Source organism: Camelus bactrianus, chromosome 11, assembly GCF_048773025.1.
Source record: "Camelus bactrianus isolate YW-2024 breed Bactrian camel chromosome 11, ASM4877302v1, whole genome shotgun sequence".
Classification (NCBI taxonomy): Eukaryota; Metazoa; Chordata; class Mammalia; order Artiodactyla; family Camelidae; genus Camelus; species Camelus bactrianus.
In genome coordinates, this window is record NC_133549.1 from 53,808,939 (window position 1) to 53,835,270 (window position 26,332).

Below are 26,332 nucleotides of genomic sequence, written 5' to 3' on the forward strand. Positions count from 1 at the left end.
TCACACACCCCTAAGATGGGCTTTCACTTGACCTGTAAATCAGTTTGGGAGGTGAAGACATTATGCTGACATGGCTCAATAAGCTCTTGGGATTCAAGCCTGTAACTCTGAGGATCAGTCAGAGTCTAGAGTGAGACAGTGATGTCACCACCTCTCTTCCAGCTGAGTAGAAAGTTCTGAAGGAGCCAATTTATTTTGCAGGTCATTACTAATCTGGGCAGCCTGGGCCTGCAGGTAGCTCTGATAGATCTACTTGTCACGATAATGAGTCACTCTCTTACAGTAGCACAGATTGGGGGGAAAGTGTTTTCTACTAAATCTCTAGGGAAACAATTTTTAGAGGATATACAATCTATCGTTTCAGGCTATAATGAATCTTATAACACCATAAAATATCATAGAATTTGTCTAGCCATGGAACTACAGTTCTCCCTACTCCTACCAAAGAAGACGGTTTGTCAACAAGGGCTCCATTAAAAAGAGCTTCTATTAAAAAGGTTGTAACTCCCAGGTCATCAGGAAATTTTATAAGGGACTCAAGGGAAGTAAGTTTTCTGTTGCAAGACTAATTTCCACTAGTTTAAAAGGGAGGCAGTCACAGAGGCAGCTGAGGAGTGCTGGATTGATTCTCCATTCTGTTGGTACAGAGTTTCCTAATCTCAGATAAGCAATAGCTAATGTCGGAATCAAATATGTAAGTTATAAAGTGGTGGTTAAGAACATGATTCTTATTTAATGCAATATACATTCAGTGTTCTTTTTCCAGTTGTAGTAGTGACTCTCCTGAATTAGAAAATATTTCTGACTTCTGTGGCCCCCTTTGTATACATACTTTACTTAAACTTATAGCCAAACATGCTAAACGCAATTGTAATGGCCTATTTACTTGTGTGTATCTCTAGATACTTAATTTCTTAAGGCAGAGATGTGTCTTAGTTACTATTTTAATTCAGCTGGTTTCACTTTTAATATCTGACACAAGCTCTGCAATTATTTGTGAATGAAAGGATGGACACTTTCTCACCTCTTCCAGTTTTGATAATAAATATGCATTCGGCAAGGAGTCAGCAACCATTAATGGATTCAAGTTCTAAGTAACCAAGTGAAAAGGGTTGTTGTTTAAAATTATTTGGGCAGACATTATCTCATTGATACTGAGTCTAAATTATAGGAACCATTTTACTGGACATATACTAGCTGGTGGTTCATGATTTCCTTTCATCACCCACCTTTGGAACAGCAAGAACAGCTATATATACCATAACTTATGCTAAAGACCAAATGTAGACCCAGAGGGCACTGTTGATAAAGAGGTTCAGGTTCTGACTACAGTGATAATCCTATTTTACCCAATACAACAGAGTGTCAGATCAGATCTTAGTAGGGCAAGGTATTTTCTTTCTGTTTAAAGTAGTGTTCTTTGGAATACAATTTTATAAATGAGTAGGCTTACATGATTACTTCATTAAATCACCCAGATTTAGACAAGTGTAATAGGAAAATAATCATAGTGTTTGAGTTTTTAAAGTTGGTTCCTTCAAACACTAAATCCAGAAGAGCTGGATGTTCTGAACGAAAGCAGGTATGAAACACAAGTGATGTCCCTCCATTTCGCAGGGGAATAAATTATAGAAAACTGAAGGGTGAGGTTTTATAACTCAAAAGTGCTTCATAATCACATCTGTAACAGAAAAAAAAAACTCATTTCTGTAGGAAACAAAAGTCAGTGTTGAAATGACTAAATTACTCACTGGCAAAAAGACACTGATGGTTTTTCTTTTCCTTTTATACATCTAAGAACGAAGAGAGCAAAATATGCATTGCAGTGTCTTTAAGATATTACATTTCTTTAGAAAAGTGGTACATTTTTGAGATGGGTGTATAAAAGGATGTTGAAACCTGATGTGTTTTACAACTGGGGAATGGAAATTAGGCTATAGCTGGTAAGTCTGGGAAGCAACTCTGCATAATTGAAAAACGTGAGTGGTTAGAGCTCATTCTTGAGCTCACATATTGATGAGCTTCATAGCACACAATCAGGCATCCTGTTTCAGAGATAGAGGAACAAATATATTTGTAGAGTGTCTCCCTCCCTAGCTCGCATCTCATTGTTGAAAGTGCCTTGTGTAGTTAATGGAGCTGACTGGCGTTCTGCCTGCTGCTGACCTGACAGGAAGTTTCTGTGAGGAAGTCAGAAGGGGATCTGTCTTACCTGCCAACTAGCCTCCTTCTCCCACAGTCAAGCTGGTATTGCTGAGTTTAGTTGAATAGGACACAATTTTCTTTCGGGGCTCCTTGGTTAAGACTTTAAGCACATTAACTCATAATAAAGGGGGTCTTTTATTTTTTTCTCATATTTAGATGAGGAAACTACAGCATTGAAAGGTCAGTTGTCCAAAAGGCCAACCACTGACAACCATAATTCAAACTGTGGCCCCAGAGTCTGTGTTTAAAGCACTACTCTATGCCAATAATAAGACTTTTTTTTTATGGTCCTGAATCCTTCAATAGAGAAAGTCCATGTTGAATGCATCACTGACTTCAGGAGTTTTTAAGCTAACAAAACTCTGCAAGGACATGTAGGAAAATCCAAAGTTCTTTCCTCTCATGCAGTATTCATTTGAGTTAAATGAAGAAGCCAAAGATAAGTAAACTGAAAGCCATCAGATAAATAAAACTGTAGCAGAATAAACTCTTCATGCTTTACTTCTCTTTCTTCTTTTTTTTTTCCTTTTTCTTTCTTTTCTTACTTAAAATAGGTTTTGCAATGTAGATAATAGTGTCTGTAGCCTATAAGACTTAGTCTATTTCTTGAGTGTAGCTTTCTAATTTGGGCAGAGTAGATCTGTGAATTGAATAAACATCCAGAAGAGCTGGGAAATGATGTTGGTGGAACAAGTGTTTCTGTCCTGCAGTGTCCAAAGTGAGAGGAATGTTCAAGGATGCCTTGAGCAATATCCAACTCAGTCTTAATGATGACACCTTAAATTATCCTTCCTAGCTCTAAAAATAGTTTCCCTTTAATTACTTTCCCAAAAGTATAAAGCACAAAGATATTGTCACTTTAAATGTAATTACATAAAGTTATTTTCAACACTTCTGTCAAGGCTTATTTAAATGCCTTTTCTCTATTCTTCATTAAATACCTTTGCCTATGGGTAACAGCATCATTGTGATGTTTATTTGAATAACTTTTGTTTGAGCTGATTAACACCCCTGATAACAACGCCGTGCTTGCATATGTGCACGCGCGCTTTTTCCTTGTTCAATCCTTTAATTTTTCAATAAGCTTATTCACAGCTTTTATATGTATTGAGATTAATGGTTTTTGAAAACATTATCAGTAGTATCTTTTTCTGTAATTAGTTTTCTTTTATTACTTTAGTTTATCCACTCATAACTCTTATATTTTAGTGCAAATAAACTAGGCAGTTAGGTCCAGAACTAGGTGGTTTACACTACTGTAAATGTTTTTCATATTTTGAATTTGCACTGATGCTTCATTTCTTATTTTTATTATTGTAGGATGGGTTCCTCTCATTAACCTATAGACCTTTAGGGCAATGTGTCTCTCTGCATTCCGTCATGGCTAGAAGCAAAGTCCTTTCCAGATTCTTTTTGAACATATATGAAGCAATAGAAAAATGTTTCTGACAGATTTTATGTTTGTTTCAAATTACCACACTAGGTAAAGTCTAATATCAGACTCTCACATGATCATATAATATCTAAATAGTTCTGTAACACCACCACAGGATGAAGTTTGTATATAACTAGGTCCTAACTTAATTCAAAGGTCAAGGGATGGTGTCATCACTTTCTAGGCTCTGAATCTACCAACCAACAGTTCCCCTTCTCCCCTCCACGCACATACAAACCATGAACATGACATGCTTAGTCATGGTCCTGTGGGCTTACCACCACTGCCACTCAATAGGTTGCATTAAAAACGAGTGAGAAGGATGGTTCTAGTGATAACATTGCAGGCATTTTGAGACCATAAGCTTTGGATTAAACTGCCTGCTGCCAACTAAATTGTGATCTTAACATTCCTAGGCTTCGGTTTCCAATTTGCAAAATAGGGATAATAGTTATCTACTTAATAGTGTGTCTGTGATGATTAAAATGGATATTAAATCTAAAAAGTTCAGTGTCAGGAAGTAAGAACTCAGTAGATCTTATGCATGGCTTTGTTGCTTTCCCTTTTAAAAATATAATTAAATTATATACGTTCCAATATAGTTTTGATTTCTTGTACTCTTTCATAAACCTGTATTCATAACTCATCACTGGAATGACACAATTACAAATGGCATGGGAAAATCTCTGATTTAGATAGTTAGATATTTCAAAGCTTATACCTACATGATAGCAGGCCACTTCATTTATTTAAAAGATACATCCTGAATCTTTCAAAATTAGCTGAGCTATTTGGAACTGAACTGAAGAAAAAATGATTTATCGAAATCTAAGTTTTATAGGTGTCCGATTATCAGTCTGTTTAGCTATTTGTTACAATTATTTAAACGATTGAATCAAATTTACAGTTTACAGTTTACAATTCCTAATAGACCAAGAGTCAAGCATCAGGAGTCCTGTTTTCAGATTTGATGCTAACTAGCTCTGTGACCTTGGGTGAATTGTTTATTCAATTAATTCTTCATTAGTAATGTGATAATTTTGCTAGATGTGCACTACCTTAAATGAATTGATGGGGCCAGGCAGTATCTATTATTTACATCAGAATAAATAATTCAAAAAATTCTGGATCAGATAAAATATTAACTTATCCAGTCCAAAAATACTGAATTGGAACACCTATAGAGCCATGTAGATAATTTAGATAAATAAAATATAACAATAGCTCAAGCAAGATGATAAAAGGCAATTAGTAATCAATGTTGTAAGTAGGAGAGAAGGCTTTTTCTGTACTTAAATGGAGACAAGGAAATCTGTCTAAAGTGGACAGTAGGCCCTTGCTTCTCATGTATTATTGCCATAAATAACACAGTCCAATTTTGCCAGATTTTCTGATGTTCGAATGCCAAGAGATATTCCAAGAGATGCAAGAAATTAAGATTTTTCACATGACATATTCTGAATTTTATATATGGGCAACACATATAAATTCATTTTTTTTAAGTAAGATTTTACTCAAACAAATAGAGCAGGAACTGTATTTATCCCAAGAACCACCAAATTGCCACCTGCTCAAATATAGCTTTCCATTTGCTACTTGAGTTCCTCCACAGCATCCTAAAGAAATGATCGTTAAGTTTGTGCCTATACAGTCAACTTGGTGTCTTGGTCAACTATCCCTATGTTTGGGCAGTTTTGATGGAAAGTTATTTTGTTGTATTGCTTTTACTAAAAATAAAAGTCTCAATAAGTCATATTTATATATCTTTTTCTTTCTCTTAAAACCATGATGTGAAATCTAATCTGCCTAATAATCTATCTGTTGAAGAAAATTATCCCATTTCTCTCTCACAATAGCACCTAAGTCCTTTCTTATTTTCATTATTTCAGGTAATACTGGAGTTCCTTCATGTTTCTGATTGAAACTGCTGAATTGATAGACTTTATCTGTATTCTTAGAAGTGTTCTGGACGGAACTAATTCCTATAGTTCAAATGTGATCCATCAGCACAGTGAGGGAAGCCTATCTTTTTACCATATCCTGTAGCAGATGAAAATCTCCTTGTTCATGGAATTACTTTTCTATTCAGATTAACTATTGCAACTATTATATTAACATTACTGTCCTTTTTGTTTTCTTCATACCTTATGCCGCTTGATTAAATAATGAGATATTGTTAGGCCCCTACATTCAGAAAAATTTGCCAGGACTTAGGCTCAAATAATGTATCTCCCCAAAGTTGGAAAGTTGTTTTGTCATTGTTTATGTTTTGCGATGTTTCATGTGTTTCATTAGTAGTTTTGGTCATAGTTTCAGACACTTGTCTACAAGATTATTTTAAAAATCAAAAACATTTTTACAAAATTATTTTTTTAATTTTTCTTTAAAAATCAAAACAATTTATTGAAACTAGAAGAATCACACTGATTGAATTTGTTTTAGCTCATTGAAAGTTTGATGTAGTTCACATTTATCTTAAGAGGTAGCATAGAGTTTGTGAAATCTCAGTTGAGGAATTTGGGGTCATTTGAATACCATATCAAAGTCAAGTTCTCTTCATGCTCTAAATTGATTCCAGTTTATGTCTGAGAAAAGTGCTTGGTGATCAACTTGACAATAGCTAACTACATCATTGTTAGGTTCAGCAGTGGTCTCTTCCAAATGGATTTTTTATTTTATTATTATTTTATGTTTCCTCCTTATGTTCTGTATATTCTTCATTTGGGAGAAACAATTTATGCATCTCTAAGAACAATTCTATGTTCTATTTTACAGTCTACTAGTATGTCATTACTAAGAGGCTATATCACCCTGCCAAGGACAAAAGGACCCTTATTAATTGTAAGGTGGTGAGGTAATGTTACCCTGAGTGTGTCATATAATGTGGCATTTTGAGCCCACAGCAATGCATCATCCACATTTTCCCTACATATCTGTGTTAAGGGCCTAATGAGTTCATTCGGAGGCATGCAGTTTTAGCCACAACTTTGAGAGCTATTTATCACTATCTAACTTCACAAGGAAATGTTTTTACTCATATATTTCTGAGGGAAATAAGTGGCATGATGACTGTTCATTTGAGTGATTTGTAGTAGATTCACTTAAATCCTATTATGGTGGTAGGGGAGCCAATGAAATAAGGACACAGATTTGAGGCCTCCTCCCCAGTTTCCTGGGTGCTTGAGTTCGTAAGAGAATAAGGAGTGATAAACTTTCCCCTGCAATCCCCAAAAAGATTTGTGGTGGAAGTGTTCTTTTACAGTGAAAAGAACCCCAAAGTTCACTGGATCAATACCTCTACTCCCTAGCTGGTTACGTCTTCAGCTTCAGGAAATTTCCATTTGAACCAGTTCTGAAATCCAGTTCCTCAGCACCTCCATGTTTTCCTCATCACTCAGCATCCAAATATCTCAACTCATTGTCTTTCTATCACATCCTTCTTGCCAAATCACAGCTCTGAATGAATTTTGTTGTTCCTTTTCCCTACTCCTGTTCTGTCCTACCAATCATTTTGAAGAGAAAATTGCATGTTTTTGCTGACTGCCTTTATTCAAACGTATGGGGGAAACGAGGAGATATTGGTCAAAGGGCATGAACTTTTAGTTACAAGATCAGTAAGTTCTGGCAATCCAATGTATGTCATTTTTACTATATTTACTTAATTAATTTTTTTTTAGAGGAGGTACTGGGGATTGAACCTAGGACCTTGTGCATGCTAAGCATGCGCTCTAGCATTTTGAGCTATACCCTCCCTACTATATTTAATAATAATGTATTGTATACTTGAAATTGGCTGAGAGAGTAGATCCTAAGCATTCTCAGTGTACATACATACATACACACACACGTGATTTTTTACTCTTTATCTATAAAAGATATTTGTATTTATTACCATGTGATTTTTTTTTTTTCTCATTCCTCTGGGAATGCTGGCTCTAGTCAAGTGTTAATCATTGCTCTCAAATCTCCAAACCACTGGCCCTTTTTCTAAAGCTTACCTCATTTCTCTTATTGTTACATTGATTCATTCTGAGCCAGAATCCCTGTTTATTCTCTTGAATAGAATAAAACATGCTTTAAAATTTGTAGCAATTCCTTGGTTTGCCTATGACTCTAGTATTACAATGAGGGGTTAATTTGTTCAACAACAGACTGAATCAGCTGAAAGGGCTTTATAGTTCCTCTGTAACTTCCGCATGCGCTGCAGGTGCACCACAGTTCCCTCCTGAGCTTTCACTTTCTAGTTACCTCCTTACTGTCCGTTTTGAATGCTGGGTTCTGGTACATTTGCTTTGTCTTATTGCCTATTATCGGCATCTGTCTCTCTGCCCAGTCCTTTAAATATGAGCTTCCTATCGGAAAAGCATCCGTTTGGGGGCAGTTGTTTGGTAAAGTGGAGTGCCAACAGAATGGATTCTAAAGGCATGGAGCCGTGACTTGTAAGCCCAGTTGAACTTGGGCAAGATGAATTCAGACAAGTTATTTAATGCCCCCCCCCATGTCTTAGTTTTCTTATTTGAAAAAATTGAAAGAAACTTAATATACTAAAATGTTTTATTAGTTTTCTACTTTAAATTAACAGTTTAAAATAACACAAACCTATTGTCTCTCAGTTTCCATTTTCAGAAGTGTGGGCAAAGGTTGATTGGGTTTTATATTCTAAGGCTCACCAGGCTGAAATCAAGAAGCCAACTAGGGCTGTAGTTTCACCTGAAGCTTGTAGTCCTCTTCCAAGATAACTGGTTTTAGCAGAATTCAGTTGTTTATGGTGTTTAAGACTGAGATCCTCACTCTTTTGCTTGCTTACGTTACTCATGCACCGGTCTTCACTCCTAAATGCCACCCACCATTCCCTCTACAACATGGCAGGTTTGCTCCTTCAAGGTCACCAAAATAATCTATCATGCTGTGACTTTCTCTGATCTCTTTTAATGGCTCATCTAATTGGTCTAGGTCCACCCTGGGCAGTCTTTTGATAAACTCAAAGTCAACTAACTGGGAATATTAAATATGTCTGCAAGATACTTCTGCTACATAAAGTAATGTAATCATGGAAGTAATGTTCCATTCAGTTTACAAGTCCTGCTCACCCTTAAGGGAGGGAATCATTCAGAGCATGGATACCAGGGGATGGGAATCTTTGGGGCCATCTTAAAATTCTGCCTTCTGAACAGATATTTAACTCATCAAATTACCAAGCAAGTTAAACTACAATGCATGAAAGTACTTGATAGTTTGTCTGGCTCACAGTAGATGTTTAATAAATTTTAACTCTTGCCATCATCATGGCATTATCGCCAGTTAATCTTCATGATTCCTGATTTTTTACAATATGATCTGTGGAAGAACAGTATCCATCCCATTTTTCCAAATTCAGAAAACTTATCCTAGCCTGATTTCTATATCCTAGGTCTTAGTAATCAAAAGACTAGAAAGCAGGTTACTGATTTTTGAATTCTATTATTTAGGTCTTGAAAGCATCTAACCTGTTTTATTAAAAATAGTAAATCTATACATGCTCTCAAGATTTGAGTAAAGCCAGATTTCTAATGTATGTTCTAATGAAACAACACACTGCTAGGCAATATAACTTTATGACATTAATTACTACTTGAGCAAATGAAGTGGAAATCTGCAAGAGGGGTTACAAACTGCCTGAAAGTGTGCAATTTTAGGTGAGGGAGAGTGAGGCAAGCTGGAAAATGGAAGAAGCAGGGAAGAGGCAGATAGAACTGATTTGCTAGTGATTACTCTGTTTGCTTCCTCTGTTTGTTTAGAGTATAATGGCTCCTTTGTTTTTACCCCAAAATTAGTGCATATCTAAGTGATTTGGTTCCTCGCTTCTATTTGTAGAAGTACATGAAAAGCTTCTAGATTTTGAGTGAAAACCACCTGTCTCTTGTTATTTACATCAGAGATGCAGTAGGTCACAACTGAATGCTTGGCAGGTCACCTTTTGGGCCCTCTGATGTGTTTTATTGATAAATTGTTACCTTCAAAACAACCACTGTTATTTTCATGCTCCAAACAGTGAGTATTGTGATCCAGAGAAGGGCTTATAGTGGCCTCATCAGTCACACTCTGTCCTTGAAAGTTTTCCAAGGGAAACTCCCGAAGAAGGAAAAAAAAACAAAAAAACGGTATCTATCACACAATATTTCATCCCATGCACCCAGTAACGTACACTTTTTATGGTTGGTAATATAAGTGACATGCTGAGCTTAAGCTAATGAATTTCTGTTTGAAACAACACAGCCACATTTTTTTCCTTTGTATTAAGTTCTGAGCAGGTGGTGTTTTCTAATCATTTATGTTCAGTTCATCTGCTGTCATGAGCAAGAGGGATCAGAGATGTGCGCTGTAGCTTGTGTGGTAAAATGATGATGAACAGAACAAGCTGGTGTATATACTTTGATCAAGGAAACATTTAATTTGGAATCCATGGCAACAGAAGTGTGTGAGGTGGAGCTAAGCCCCTTCCTCTGTCATGAAGAAATAAGTCAACATCATCTAAAAATCCTCCACCTTGATCTTTGTTGCTATTGAGAAATGATGAATTAGAGCACAGAATCAGTAGCAGAAGTGGCAAGACATTTTCTCTGGTTAGTAGAAAAAGTTTTTCTACAGCAATTAGAAACTAAACTTTCAATACTGGGCTAAATGTTTGTCTTCTGTGCTCTCAAAGCATAACTTTTTAACCATTATCGTAACCTTTATTTTCCCAGTATTAATGATCTCTTCAACTATTTATCTCCCTCATAGACTAAATCTTTGAAGGCCATGTTACTTCCACTTTGTTTCTCAATTACCTTGTCCAATATCTGAGAGCAGTTAGGTAGTTAACATATATGTGTTTTTTAATAGAATATACTCAAACACAAAAACTGCCCTGTCACATTTCACAGAGGAATTTGAAAGCTACCAAATCCTTAGACTATAATATGCTCAGTCATTTCAGTAACTTTTACTGACTGACTTTATGTTGACTAGGCCAATAATTTGTAAGATGCTCTATTACAACTCTAATTTTATGTACATTAAATTAGTGAATAGAGCTGATATTCTTTTCTTGGAACAGATTTTACAAGTAAAAATTTCACTCTTCTCTAGGGCTGAACTGATAGATAAATAAAACCAATTTCCTCTTTGGGAGTAGAGCCACTTTCCCCTCCAGTGCTCTTATAAATACTTTTGGGACAAGATTCAGGGCTAAATTTGAGATTTGATACACAATTATATCAAATTGGAATGAGACTAGGAAAATTAGGTTTCAACTGGAAAGCCATTCAGGATGCACCAGGGGGTAATTTATATAACAGCAGTTTCCTGTAATAAAATTAATGTTTACCAACAACCTGTGGGATACATCAAAACAATAAAAAAAGTTCATTGAGACCATGTTTTATTCATGTTAATTTTTGACCTACTGTCCATTTATTTGCCGAGTGGATAGAGAGAAAAGTAGACTTGGCCTGGAGGAAAACAAAGTCCTTCTTATAGCTATATAAGACACTAGTGCACAAGACACCATATAGTTAAGACAGATGTACTCTCTGTGGCTTTTTGCCTTACCTGCGAAATCAAACATGTAATAATAATCTTGCAAACTTCTTAAAGTTCAATGACTTGTTTGCATGGTTACTTTAAGAGAGCATTTAAGGGTGTTAATGTTAATGGAAACATTTAGGGATGTCATTTTCTAAAAAGTTGTAATATCTTTTAAAAAAAACTATGGATAAATTCTCTACCTGTTATTTTATAAGAGAAATCAGTTATCTACTCATGTATTCTTCATTCTCTGTTTTTAACTTCTGGAAACAGGAGTTTATGGGAGATTAAGAAAGAAAGAATTTCGATGACATGAAAATTTATTTTGTGAATATAAGTCGATGAAAAAAGAATGAATACATGTACACCACTCAGTGTGCATAAATACAGCTCAAAGGTGGAGAGGACCTGAAGTTAAAGAACCTCTAAGTCAAATGGAATCAGGAAGTTCTTCAGAACCAGGTATTTTTAAGGATCTCACAAGGGCAGAAGCACACGATGGGGGAAGACAGAAATCAAGGATAAAGGCATTATGAAAGGCAGGGATAGCATGATAAACGGGGGTCAGTGAGACACTGGCTGGCAGGAGCCCAAGGGCCACTTGAGGTGAAATGAGATTAATGAGCTGGAGCTGCTAAGGAGACCTTCACAGAGCCATGCACTGCCCATAGGAAAGATGCTTTACGTTCTTGGGCAGGTGAGTGAACTGCAAAAGGACCTTCTTTAAGATGATAATAGTAACAGCTAATATTTATGAAATGGTTACTTTCCAAGAAATCCATGTCTTAACTCACATCTCATGACAAACCTATGAAGCAGATGCAATTATTATTTCCATTTTATAGAAGAAAAATATATCAACACAGAGCAATTTCATAACTTCTCCAAAGACAGAGATATTAAATGATTCAGTGGGGATTCAAATCCAAACAGCCTGCCCTAACACCCTATAACAATCCCCATGCCATAGGCGCTGCTCAAGATAGTTATTCTGAAAGTCAGCATAAAATTGAGAAGAATGAGTCAAATCTCATTACAATGAAATCAACTTAAAGTTCAAGGCAATCCATTTCCCCCTCTGAAGGAGACAGCCTTTCAGGGGAGACAAAAGATCTTCTTTATCCCAAATATGCCACCATCTTCTCCACTAAATTGCTGCTGCTTTTTGTCATGGTGGAGAAATATTCACTCACTTTCAAGAGCTACTAAATTGAAAATAAAATATGGTTCAAGTCAACACAAGAAAAAATTCAGGGCTAGAAATTATTCTAAATATAGTAGCATCAATTCTCTCTCCAGACACAGACGTATGTAACCAGAAACTAGAAGTGTCAATGAAATATCGCTGAGAAAGGAGGATCTCCAGGAGAAAACCTGGACACAGACACAAAAGAGAACAAGAAGTTCAATGGAGAAAAGTTTTCTGAAAGGGGAAGTTTTGTTTTTTCATGCTCTGAAAGTATGAACTAAAAAATGATCAGAGGTCTGCCTTCATCCCTACTTTTAGGGAGAAAATGAAATTATTTAATTGCTTTCTCTGCCATGCAAAACATTTAATTTCAAAGGGATAAGCATATTACTTGCTTGGTATATTTAGTCATGAGTTTCTCCCTTTATGAATAGCAATAAAACTTTAAAATGCTATGTTCTTATTTTTATATTTAGAATTTTACTTTTCACTTTGATTTGAATGACTTTCAGAATAATCTAAGCCACTTGCTGTATTCCCTTTTATAATGTAGTTCCTTGATAAAGGTTCTATGTTCCTCTGCTTCTGAAACTTTATGACAGTTTTCTCAAATTCATTTTTTTTCCAGAATTCACACCATCCAGCCCCATAAGGCATGTTGGTATCTTGTAGGTCAAGGGGAATTGAATTGGCCCCAAATCATCTTTACAGTAAATCCTCCTACCCCCTACCCCCACCAAGAATAATGTCTGTCTGGAGAAGTTACTCCAACTATAAAAGGCAATGTTGTATTCATCTGGTACATTTAAAAATCACTATTTGTGCTTTATGCTTGTCTATATAACATAATAATGTGGCTTTAGGCCCTCTTAAAATATGATGTGACATTTATTTCAAGCTTAAGGGAGAATCCCAAAGATAACTTTTAAATGAAATCTTGTAGTGCAAGGAAACCTGTACTTACTGAATGTGAAAAGCCAAGTATAGGTTAACTAGTAAAGAAATTTGTATTCCTTGTGCAAATGAAGTGTTCCCACAACAGAGGAGAACACTGGAGAATTTAGAGGATACCTAGGAAGTGTCAGAAGACTAACAACATTATTAGCTCCACTTTGGAACTTGTATCACAGTGGTATCCAAAACTACTGGAGCTACATTGTTTAAAGATTCCTCTGGCTTTGATATTATTATGTTGGTGGAGGATTCTCAACTGTTACTATATTCTGACTTTTATCCATTACAGACACTGATCCAATCAGCTTTCCCCTGTGCTTTTTTAAGTCAGAGGCTACCATATGCCACTATTCCATGATGGGATTTTCCAGTTCTGAGGAAGTGATTCTCTGAATTTATCTAAACTTCTAGAGCTCCTTACCCTTCTTGAAACTTAAAAAGTAAAGAAATGTAGTCAATTTTGAACTCAGATCCATGTTAGAATATAACAAATCCCTGTTCAATTTAGTCAGAAGATTGTCTCCAAACTTCCTAGACATTTCTTAATAAGCTAATGGTTATTTCATGAGAATTTTCTCATTTGATGAGTTAGTGCCAAATAGCTAAGTCAGATTCTAAATAAAATCTCTAGGTCAAGAAGTCATTCCAGCCAGTTTTCAATTTATATGAATCATTCATCCATTTAATTCCCAAATTAGCAATTAACCATTCTTGTCAAAATATATTAATTCAGCTTTAACTTCTGCTTTTAAACTTAAAAACTGGAATGTTTATCCAAAGACTTCAATTCAGTCACAGTTTTAATCTAATGATTCAACTTTGCAACAGTCTGAACAAAGAAGACAGTATCAAGAAAATCATGAGAGGAGTATCAGATGTCATGCGTTCCCCACCCAGCCTTTAAACACATTGAAATGTGAAGTAATTCTTCAACTTAGACATCTAAGTGTTACATTTTGTTTGTATATTGATTAGTCCAGTGCCTAGCACAGAAAAAAAGTATTCAATAAACATTGCTGAACGGATGAATAAATGAATAAACGAATGACTGAAAAAGAAATCTAAGGTATCCACAAATCTGTATACCTCAAAGGTTTATAAATTTTAAATGAAAACATTTTATAATTAACTATTAACTTCTATAAATCCCAATTTCCTCATATGTAAAGTGAGGATAAAATAATACATGCTTCACAGTGCTCTTGCAATGGTAAGCACAAAATGATTTTTTATTTTTTATTTCATGTATCCATATATCTATTTTATTTTCTTAAGCTTCTAAGCATGCTAGGCACCACACTAGCTATTTTTAAATACTTCAGCATGTTGTAGTCACATAAGTCTTGTCCATACTCTTACAGCTGATAAGAAGAGTAGTTGGAATTCAAACTCAGGACTTCCATGCGTAGGATTCTCTCAATTATACCACATCACCATCCCAAAGAGTTCAGTTAACTGTATATCTTCTTTTACGGCTGCAAAATTCACATCCAGTAGCAATTTAGAAAGAAAGTATGACAGATTTGGAATGTATTCATTCATTCAACAAATATTGTATCTGACATAAACCATGTTGTTTTCATTAAAAATTTAGGCACAGTGAACCATACTTTTCAGTTAACTGTTTACTAGGAACACCCTAAAAGTCACATTCCAAGTTGCCACTCAAGGGCAAACATTAGAAGGAGGCTATTCCATGCATAGTGGTCCAGCCTGATAAGTTCATTTTTTTCCTGCACAATGGCCAATTATTCCTTTATAATTTGCAAATATGATTTCATTGTCTTCTGACTTCTATTATTGCTGTTTATGTCTGTTGTTACTGTCATTGATGCTGCTTTGAAAATATACTTTCTACTTCTATGTAAGATTTATCTCTAAGATTGATCATACTAACCTAGATTGATTTCCTCTTTCCTCTTTCTTGCTTTTTAAATGCAAGGCTTTAAATCTGTTGCTGGATATCGTCCATCAATTTTGGAAATTTTTTTTTAGCATATCTCTTTAAGTACATTTTCCTTGTAAAATGTTTCCTCTGTCTCTGAGATTCTAATTATTTGTATCTTTGATCTTTATGCCATATCTCATATGTCAGAAAATACCAAGGTAAAGAAACACCATTACCAACAACTCAGAAGCCCTCTGATGACCCTTTAAGTCACTACCAATATCTCAAGGGTAACCACTCTCCTGATATTTACTTTGGCTTAATTAAATAGCTTGTTTTAGATAATTCTTTTAAAGCACTTGTATGTTTAATGTTTGTATTAACAAACATTAAATTTCTTTATGCTAAATTATTGTCAAACTAGTCATATCAACAATAAAAATAATACTAATTTAATTCTCAACTTTTAGATGAATAAAATGAGGAGTAATCTCTCTACCCATATCCTGCCAGTTTATCTTTATATTCATCTCCTTCTGGAATGTGATCTGTATCTATGGGTTAAATAAAACAAATATTTATCAGAAAATTTGACTGAATATTCAGTGTTAAGCAATGCCACAAATTACTTCAAATTTGGTAATCCATGCACTGCTGATTCTGTCAGTTTTCTGCTTAAAGTCTTTTGACAACACCTCACTGCTTTTAGGCTAAAAATCAAACTTCTTTTACTATACTTACAAGACTAGTTTATGCTTCTCCCCTAAAGAATCCAGCCTCTTTTTCTATATTGAAAGTGAGTTCTCTCTGTTCCCATATCCTGCAGCCATGACTCAGGCTTATTAAAAGTCTTTAAATTCCTTTACCATGGTCTTGCACTTTACATCCAGATATTTGAATAGGTTGAGTGTTCTTTTCCATTTTGTTCATTTGCTAAAATATATTATTAAAGTGTTATAATTGAATTGTAATTTTAACCCTTAAAAAAGACCTTAATTCCACTATATGTGGGAATAAAATATTTGATCATTACTCATTCTTTTATATCTCTATTGATATCTATATTATAAGCATGATTGTATCATGTTAAACAATAAGGGAAAACTTTTAGTATTTAAAATAGCCATTTCATTATTAGTGAGACATTTATAATCATAGAGCAAATTCTGTTTAATCAATGAATTCTTAAAGCACTTCATCAAATAAGCATATAGCCTAGAATAGTATTTAAAAGATTTAAAAACTATAAATAACTTAATTGTTTTTTAATTTAGCCTAATAACTTTTTAATTTAACCTTTTCTATGATTGTCTTTGATCTATCAAGATTGAAAAAAACATACTGGGGGAGTCCATTGAATTTTTTCTCAATTTATATGGTCTGTGAGTCTCTGATTACTACCTTAACTTAGTTTTTTCCCTAAGTTTTATAAAAATGGTGTAATAATAATAATGAGCTGTTATCTCATTTCATCAACAAAAATCTGGCCTCACTGTACTTCCTGAAAACAATAGGTGGTATTTTTTTTAGCAATAACTGGGATGTTTTTCCTCATACACTTCAAACATGAACTGTAATCTCATAATTTTCTTGTTTTGATAGTGCAGCATCACAACAAATTAGAGATAATCATTCACCAGCATGAAGTGAGCTATTTGCCTCTTATGAAAGAGATTTGTCTCTTGAATACATGTAGAATTATTCTTTCTGGGATGCAAGTTTGAAGACATTTCCCCTACAGAATGGAATTTCAACATTTGAAGTTGGTAATGGAAATTGGAACTATCAAGTGTTTATACTTTTTGTAAAAATTGGAATTAACTAGTGATGCTAATGTGATTTAAACATATTTATTCTCACATGGCCATAAATCTCTGCATGATTAGCCTATTTAATCAATAGAAGCTGCAGTTTCACTAGAATGTGTTGAATTCATTCTTTGTGATTATTATAATTTGGTACAAATGTAATGAAAGAAAACAGGCATATTTCAAAACCAAACTACGTCAATGTATCTTCTCAGTTCTCACAGTCTTTTATTTTATTTCCATAAAAATACATTAACGTATTATTGTAAATGTTGGCTGGCTCTTCCATTCAAAAACAAATTCTGCATCGTATTTGCACTGGAATCAATAAGATCTCTCACAGATTCCGTGATAAGAAGGAAGAATGAATGGAAGAAGCAGTAGGATACAGTGTAAACAGTAATGACTCCTCTCATTCTCACCCCTTTTTCTCTTTTTCTGAGACATCATTATAGGATGACTTCTGTTAACTTGTAATGGGTGTGGGAAAGCTGAAGAGAAGTAGAACTGTAATGAGAAATTACAAAATAAATTGAAATTCTATTTCTTAAACATAAGTTTATTTGGAATAAATGATTCTGTTAATGTACATATCTGTGCATGTATATGTGTATTCTATATGCATCTGTGTATGCATTTAAGACGTGTAACATGCCTTATTTTTCATCTTTCCTGTTCCCCTCCCTATGCAGAATTTAAGCAGCCTTCTTGCATTCTCTTGCTTTCAGTCCCTGGCAAATTCTTGATTATGCTCAAGTTCTAGCATAAATTTCATTTCCTCTGTCAAAAGTTTTGCCCCTAATTCTATCAGAAATGTTGTTACCTCTTTACATTCATAGCACTTTTAATTTATTATTATTCATTCATCCATCCATTATCACTATATTATTGAATATTTTCTAAGGTAGGCACTGGTCAGAGCAGATATAGCATGGGTGAGACTGAGTGTCGTTTCTAACAAAGCTTAGATTCTATTGAGAATATAGTCATGAAAAACATTATATACATAGTGACAATAATATCACATGGATTTATGTGATCACCTATCTTCTTTAGATTGTGAGCTTTTAAAAAAGATTCTCTATTTTATTGAAAGTTGTATTTTCTTTTTTGTATTAATATCTAGCAAAGTTATGTAAATAGTTATTGCTCAGTAATCATTTGTGGAAATTTATTGACAAAGGCTGTCTATTTATTTATTTATCTATAGAAATGCATGTGTTCATATGACAGAATTGTAAATGCCAATTAGTAAGAATGCATTTCCATGTAAGTATAACTGAAATTACATTTACTTGTGGTTTTGGATAACTGACTGCCTACAGGTCATGATGCTGACCTGGGAAGGACCTTTATTCATCCAGAACTTACCCACAACACTTAGGACAGTTGGAATCTGTTTATGAAAAAGATCAAATGCTTTCACAAAAAGTAAAATGAAAAATGCAAGCTCTTATTACAGTGTGAATTTGACATAATAACCTTAAAATGTGACATCAGCTTTTTCCTTGAGTACCATTAATAGTGAGAAGAATGGAGAAAAACTCTAAACAAGCAAACAAAATAACTTCACAATTTCCTTGAAGTTAGTCTTTCAATTAAATAAATAGTAAGTATTATATGCCAGTTATTTCAGTAAGCATAAGGATAGTTACAAGTGTGAAGAAAGCTTTGAATTCATATTTTTTTCAGTGTAATATATTGGGGTTACTTGTGGCTCTGCGTAAGATAAATACCAGGTCTCTATAATACATAACCCCAGAAGTATATCCTTGGTGAGAAAAATAAGATATATAGCATTATTAAACAATTTTTTTGTTAGTTTGTCATGCATACATAATCCAGAATAATGTAAAAAAAGGCTTAACTTGTACATCATATTTTCCAACTCATAGATACAGAGAATCCAGGGTATATGAGAATGACTCTCAAGCTATTCTGTTTACCTCCAGACTCTTTAGTTTTAGCGATTTTTTAAGACAGATTTTAGCAAGGTACTTGGTCAATTTTGCTTTGTATATTTTTTGCCTATCTCTGTATTCACCTCTCCTCTTTTTTAAGTAGTTTTCCGAAACTGTTTTTAATGGAGGTTTGGGACCTTGTATGTTTTTTATTGTTATGTCCTCCTGTTTAAATGGCAATTTGCCTGAATATCAAATTCTAGGAGCTAAAATTTTCTTCAGTGTGTTGAAAATTCTTTCAGCCTTATCTACCTCTGAACTTTTCAATTGCATCTAATAATTTAAACTTCACTAATCATTTAGTATTATGAGGGGAGACAGTCCAAGAGGACAGTCACTTTTCAGGGGATCACAGAAATGAAATTTGGGTCTTTTGACAAAGCTAATCTGATGCTGAATTAACCATTCATTGAACTGCCTTATTTATAGACTCTGTGTGTGTGTGTATGTGTGTGTGTGTGTGAAATAATAAACCCAAAATGAGAGAGAGAATACAATTTTTCTCCATTGTCATTTTCATCCAGTTTTGCTTTTGAAAAATATTATTCTTATTTCTTTGTATGTGATTTCTTTTTCTCTCTGTAAATACTTAGAATATGTTCTTTTTCCTAATCTGTGATTTTGTTTTAAAAACTTATCTTTATTGTTTTAGTAACTATTTCCTGCTATTTAATTTCTCTGTCTTTCCAAGGTCCTTTTGTTCTAGGTGTTAGCAGTTTTACTTTTAACTGCCCTATTTCTTAGCTTTTCATTTTCATTTCCTATGCTTTTGCTCTTCTTCCATCTGGGAAATGTCTTTAACCTGATCTTCTAATTTACTCAACAACTTTCCATCAACTATATCCATTGTTCTGCTTTCTTCAACTATTGTGTCTTATATTTTAATTCAGCTACTGTATATTTCATACCTAATATTTCTGCTTGATTATTTTTTGTTTTCTTATTCTTTTTTATACTGCTTATCTCATTGATTTTAGTATATTTATTAGAGTAATTTTAAACTCCTGCTTTGTTTGTTTCTAATATTTTAACTCCTGTTATAAAATACAAGTATGAGTATTTATTTTGAAAGGGCTGTAAGTCTTAGTACTTTGGTCTGTGAGCTCACTGGGAGTGTTAGTACGCAGTCTGGCAGTGCATGTTGGGGGAAGGCCCAAGGTTACGAGGGGTAACAAGTGGAGGGCGTTAGTGCTACAGAACCCTAGTCAATAATCACTTTTCATTCAAAAAATGCTGACTCTTCAAAAACATGAAGAAACATAACTGTTTCTCACATAGAACTTTCTTCAACTTTATTCCCATGTGTGTTAATTTGCAGGGATTGCCATGATAAAATACCACCGACTGGGTACTTTAAACAAAATGATAAAATTTTTTTCTCATATTCTGGAGTCTAGAAGTCTAAGATCAAAGGGTCATTGGCAGGTTTGGTTCCTCCTGAGGCCTCTCTCCTAGGATTGCAGACCATCAACATGGCCTTCTGGCCCTGTCCTCATGTGGTCTTTTCTCTCTGCTCACACGTCCACGGCGTCTTTCTGTGTGTCTTAATATCTTCTTATAAGTAGATCAGTCAGATTGAATTAGCATTCACCTTCATATTCAAGTTGGTGGTCATTGGCGCAAGTGTAGGCAATTTATCTGTGGAATTTGGACCTTAACCAAGGCATATTAGGGAGAAAGACATTTGAAGTTGAATTATTGAATTGCAGTGGCATGAGAGTAAGTAGGAGGGCTCCTTATCTTGTGAAGAAAGTCTCTTTAGTGGGAAAGAATGAATTTAGGAATGTAGAGCTCAGAGATAGAGAGAGAGTTGAAGAAAGTATTTGTCTCTCTGTAAGGGAGAGGGAACATTCATTCTGAACATTTCCACCTCAGACCTCTCGGTACATGTCAACGAAATCCTTCTGTTCTTAAAATACTTGGGCTGGGTTTCTGTCTCTTAAAAAGAAAGAGCCATAACCAATATATTATATACAATTATTTCATTATTATTATGGCAAATGCTGTAAAGAAAAGTACAGCTTTTATGAGAGCATTCTAAATTAAAGGAAACATAATGAAGGGGGAGGAGTTCAGGGAAACAATGACATCTAAGCTTGACCCCCCAAAAGTTAAACTGGGCCCATATTTGTGATGTTAGGGAAAAATATCTTCTCTCTGTATAAAATATATGCATATTATATAAAGTATGTATAATATATTGTATATGTTATATATTATACATTATATATTCCGCATAATATATGCATGCATATAGTCTCATAATCACAGAAAAAATGAATAGAATGGATGACAAGCTCTATTTCAGCAATAAATTATATATACTGAGGAATTTAGCTTGTTAACACCATTCTGAGTAGGGTAAAAAATTTTTTTTAAAATCAGGGATATTTATATTTTATTTATCTCAGGTACAAATAATGAAGGTAATAACTAGGAAGAAGATATGAAATGAATAATTACTGTCATTAAGTTATTAAAGCAAGAAGACATAACCTTGAAGGAGACTTTTAGACTCTGAGATAGTAACTAATTACTAATAACTAATTACTGATTGTTGCATGTAACTAATATGCAACACACTTCCTGAAAAAATTCAACTTTTCATGATTTGGAGATAGATTTTGATACTCAAACTAGGTAGAAATACAGAAATCAGATTAAAATTGAAATGATAAGGTAAACCAAAGGTAAAACAGGAAGGAAATAGCTGAACAATGAAATACAAAGAAAGGAGATAGTGAGAAGTTACTGCTGATACTGTCGATATTGTTTATTTTCTTCTCTTCTCAGCACCCTCCTTCCCTTTCTCTTTTTTTCTCTTCTTTCCTTCCTCCCTTTCACTTTGACAATGGCAATTTTTTAGAAAAGACTTGGCGAAAGTTCTGTGTTCAGTCTTAATCATTTTCTTAAAGTTATTCAAGCCTGTAGCTAGCAAGTCAGATTGGTAGATAAATTATTAATGTTTAATTTGTCAAATGATATACTTTTGCTTCTCTTTCCTTATATTTAGCATTTTTCACCTACTGCATTTGTGTTCTCAGAATGAAATAGTTTATGAAATTGAAAGTTGGCTTGTAACTGAACACTGTATTTATGATAATTTTAGTTGGAAAATATTACTTTCACAGATTATTTCATATAAAAATAAGCCTGAGAGTGTTTCCTAAAACTTCTAACCAATAAATGCTTATACCCATATGATTTAGTGTTCTAATTATTATAAATTAGGTGGTAATGTGCAGTTAGACAATTATGGTCATCAAGACCTCACTTGATGTCAACAACTCCATTGCCAAATAGTTGAGAGATCTTTCACGTTAGTAAAGTAACCGAACATCTAGTGAATGAACCAAAAAATAAAGTTATTATTTCAATAAAAACTTTAGCTAATGTGTGAGGGTGCTTTGAGGGAACAAAACTAATACTTCTAAACATATTTGTGATGAATAGAAAGTTGTATTGTAAGAGGGACTGAGAAAGGGGGAAAGATTTTTATTGTTTCCACATACACCTAAAAAACCAGTTGCTAGGGGCAGACTTCCCTTCAGTAGATTCATTGAATTTGTGTTGACCCCAGAGTAAGAGATTAGGGTAGACACTGATGAAGCAACTTCTTGAAAGATTTCATAGAATTAGAGTTCAAAAGGCATTAATCCAAGGATGAGATGACAAAGCAGGACACAAGCTTAGGGACAGAGTCATCCTACTGTAGCTCTGGCCTCCTCTTGGAGAACTGAGAGCATTGGGAGTATCAGGAGACAACACCACTGACCTGGATTTCGTTGTTCAATTCTGAAACACGATAAACAACGTCGGTTATAGTGAGACTGTCTTAAGCAGCGCTGCCTTAGGGATTTTACAAGATAGAAGTGAAGCTAGAAGAGGAAAACAAACCAAAACAAAGATGACACTGTGTGATAATGAAAAACTGAGATATATGAGGTATGCCTGGGGAACTGGGCACAATAATTGGAGCCTCTGGATGGAGAAAATCATGTTTGAAGGGCTGGAGTTTCCTGAAACCTCATTTGAATGTATAGGCCTATGGAGTCTGAGTACATTCTGGATAAATCTTCTTTTGATAGCTATTTATGGCACAAAAGCTATAAGAAAAGTGAAAGTAGAAGTCTTTACAACATTTAGCAAAGACAGAGTGCAAATTCCCTTGTAGATGCTGGAGCTATCAAATTCTACTTGCTGGCCAGTGAGGTTTCAAAGCATGGTTGCTTTCATCATGTGTTGGCTATAAACTGTGAATTAGTGAATCCAGGTGGAAAAATGCAGCATTTTGCAATAATAATTATTCTTACTACCATACATCTTTCCTGCACAGTAAAGAATTAAAGATTCAGCCAGATTTTAAATATGTATAATGTTTCTTTTATTAAGAACAAAATATATCTTGTATTTCTCTGCTTAAAAAAAAAAGTACACATAGTCATACCAAATAGTTAAAGGATGAAAGGAGACTGCAAATTTTTCTCTGTGTTTTGTTTTGTCTCACTAATTGATTGATGCAGTGAGTACATTTCTGAAGACATGCTCTAAGAAAATCTTCTCGTGTCTGTGCCAGAATGTTTATGGCAGTGCTAATTTTACTGCCTCCCCCTGTCCAAAAAATAAATAAAAAATTAAAAGAGGGGAAAAATCAGGAAACAGCTTCAGTATCCACAAGGCAGGGAAAGAAAAATAGAAATTATCTTGATACAACCATACTATGAATTACTACAGAGCTGACAAAAAAAAGTGTAAAGTATATAACTCTTTAATTTGAGGGTGTCTGTTATTTGATTCCAAAGTAAAAAGAAAATCCCAGAGATATATTAATTGTATGATGACACTGTGTAAATAAAGCCCATATATTTCCATATGTATTTTTAAGCTTGGAGAAGGATGTGGAATATAGAGCCCAGGCTAACATTGGTTACAGTGGAAAGAGACAGGCAGAAACGAACTTGCTACACCAAATGTAAAGCTTAATAGTTATTTCTAAAATTTTATTTTATTAATGAACTGTTTGTCTCTTTCTTGACAATTTGTAGGATTCATTGTTAGTTACAGATGTTTTGTCAATTGGGATTTTTAATTCTAAGCAATGCAAGCTGACTCAGGCAGAGTTGAGTAGAAACGAAGTTTATAAAGATACTGGGTAGTTCACTGGATTATTGGAAGTTGAAGATCTTCATTAGAAAAAAAAATGTCATATCATGATGTGTAATTGTTAGTAGTAAGTGAAGTGTAGCTGCTCATAGACTAGAACTAGCTGTTTTGTTTAATTTGCAAGGGTTTGGTCACAAATGTTAATTACTGAGATTTTCAATATGTACTGATTGTTGGAGTAGATCTGATTTTGTTCTTCATTATCACAAAGTCCTTGCTCTATGTAAAAATGTGTTTTTTCTATATTTTTTGGATCAGTTCCTCTCCACCAACAAAACCTGCTAAAATTTAATTGAAATTGCATTAGGGAGAATTTATATGTGTAATATCCTTAAGTTTTCCATTTCATTAATTTGGCATATCTCTCAATTTATTGCAAATATTCTTAATATATATATAATTATACATTTATATATAAATTATATATGTATAATTTATACATTTATACAATTATATATATATACACATTATATATATATAAAATTTATACATTTTCTCCATGATTATGCTTGTATATTTGGCTAAATTGATTCCTGGGTGTTTAAAAGTTTTTGTTGCTCTTGTGAAATGTAAATCTTTTCCGTTACATTTCTGAATGATGTTTGATGATGTTGAGGAATTTCCTTGATTTATTGATTTTGCATTTTTCAACATTGAAATTTCTTAACAGTTCTACTAGGTTTTGGGGTTTTGAGGATACTGTCTCATCTTAGAATAACTACACCATTATATCTCCCTTTCCAAATGATAAATCTTTTTAATTTTTTATTATTGTTTTGACCATCTCTTATGTAATATATTAAACAATAGTATAGATGGTGGATAGCCTTTTCTTGGTCTTCATCTCAAAGAAGCTGTTTCTAAATATTCTCCCCAGTGAAAATGATGTTTACTATAGTCTTTTATTAGCTAGTCTTCACATATTACGGAAGTTCTCTTAAATTCTTATTTTTCTAAAAGTTTTTTAAATAGTAAATAGGAAATTTTAGTCACTTATCTTTCTTAATTCATTACACTGAGTGAAAAATAGGTATGAAATTTTAGGCAGTGCTTTTCTGAATTTATTTCACTTATATTGTTTTACTTCTTTGGTCAAATAATAAGATGCATTATAAAAATAAACTTTCAGATACTAACCAGTCTTACATTTTGGGGATAAATAAGACTTAGTTGTCTATATATGTACATCTATACATATACCTGTAAATATATGTATTTAAAATGCACATTTGGAGTTGGCTAACCATGGTTTTAAGAGTTTGTCTCTATGTTTATAAATAAAATTAATCTGAAAATGTACTTATCCTTCTATGTTTGTCTAGTTTATTATCAAAGTTCTATTAACCTCAGGAAATATATTATTACAATTTCAATAGTCTCAGGTTTTTGGAGAATTTTTGCTCTCTGCTATTTCCAAGTTATGGCTTTACATGTATCCAGATGCTTTGCGAGTCATGCCAAGAATGTAATACTCAATAGGGAAGCTTGGTTCCTTATTTAATAGCCAATATGTAATTTTAACTTAGAACAGAGAATAAAAATCTCTCCAATAAGTGTAACACAGATTGTGGGAAAGAGAAGCACTTGTGCTCCAAAATCTGATAGAAATTTTAGGCTGCCCATTTCAAGGTTGTATATTTGAAATTTGCAAACCAATTGAAATAAGTATATTTAACTACGTAAGAAGCATTAAAAGGCTGCTGCATAGTACCTAAACAGTATCTCTTCCATTCCAGGCAAAAATTTAACTTCATCATCATCTTGCAATGATTAATCCATGGCGGTGTCATATGTGGACAAATGTGAGTATCAACATGAGATTCTGTGATACAGGGTCTTCTTACCAGCCAACTGCAATGACAGTAAGATGCAAGAGAAAGGAGTGAACATGCAAATTAATCACTGTGTATCAGGTAAGAGGATTGCTTATCTACTTTTATCGAAATAATTGGATCACTGAAAAGAAGTGTTTGGAGCTGCATTTTAAAGAATAGAAACTAAAATATAGCCTTCTTGCTCTTAATCATAGCAACTCTTCTCATATTGATATCTTGGAACCATTTTGTTCTAATTCCTTTGTTCACTAATAGCTAAGGAGGATTAAGATAAGCATTAGAACATAAGTAATGCTAGGACCTGGAAAGGCAAAAGTTATTAAACAACAAACCTGTTTAAATTGAG

The 26,332-nt window shown here is 33.9% G+C and overlaps 1 long non-coding RNA gene across 1 annotated transcript in view; it reads left to right on the forward strand.

Annotated features, from left to right (window-relative positions):
* LOC123613122 (uncharacterized) overlaps positions 1-26,332 on the forward strand; it is a 492,248-nt gene that overhangs the window by 403,043 nt on the left and 62,873 nt on the right. The window contains exon 6 of the long non-coding RNA XR_012510231.1: positions 25,888-26,064. This is a non-coding gene — a long non-coding RNA (uncharacterized LOC123613122). The remainder of the gene's footprint in view (positions 1-25,887; positions 26,065-26,332) is intronic.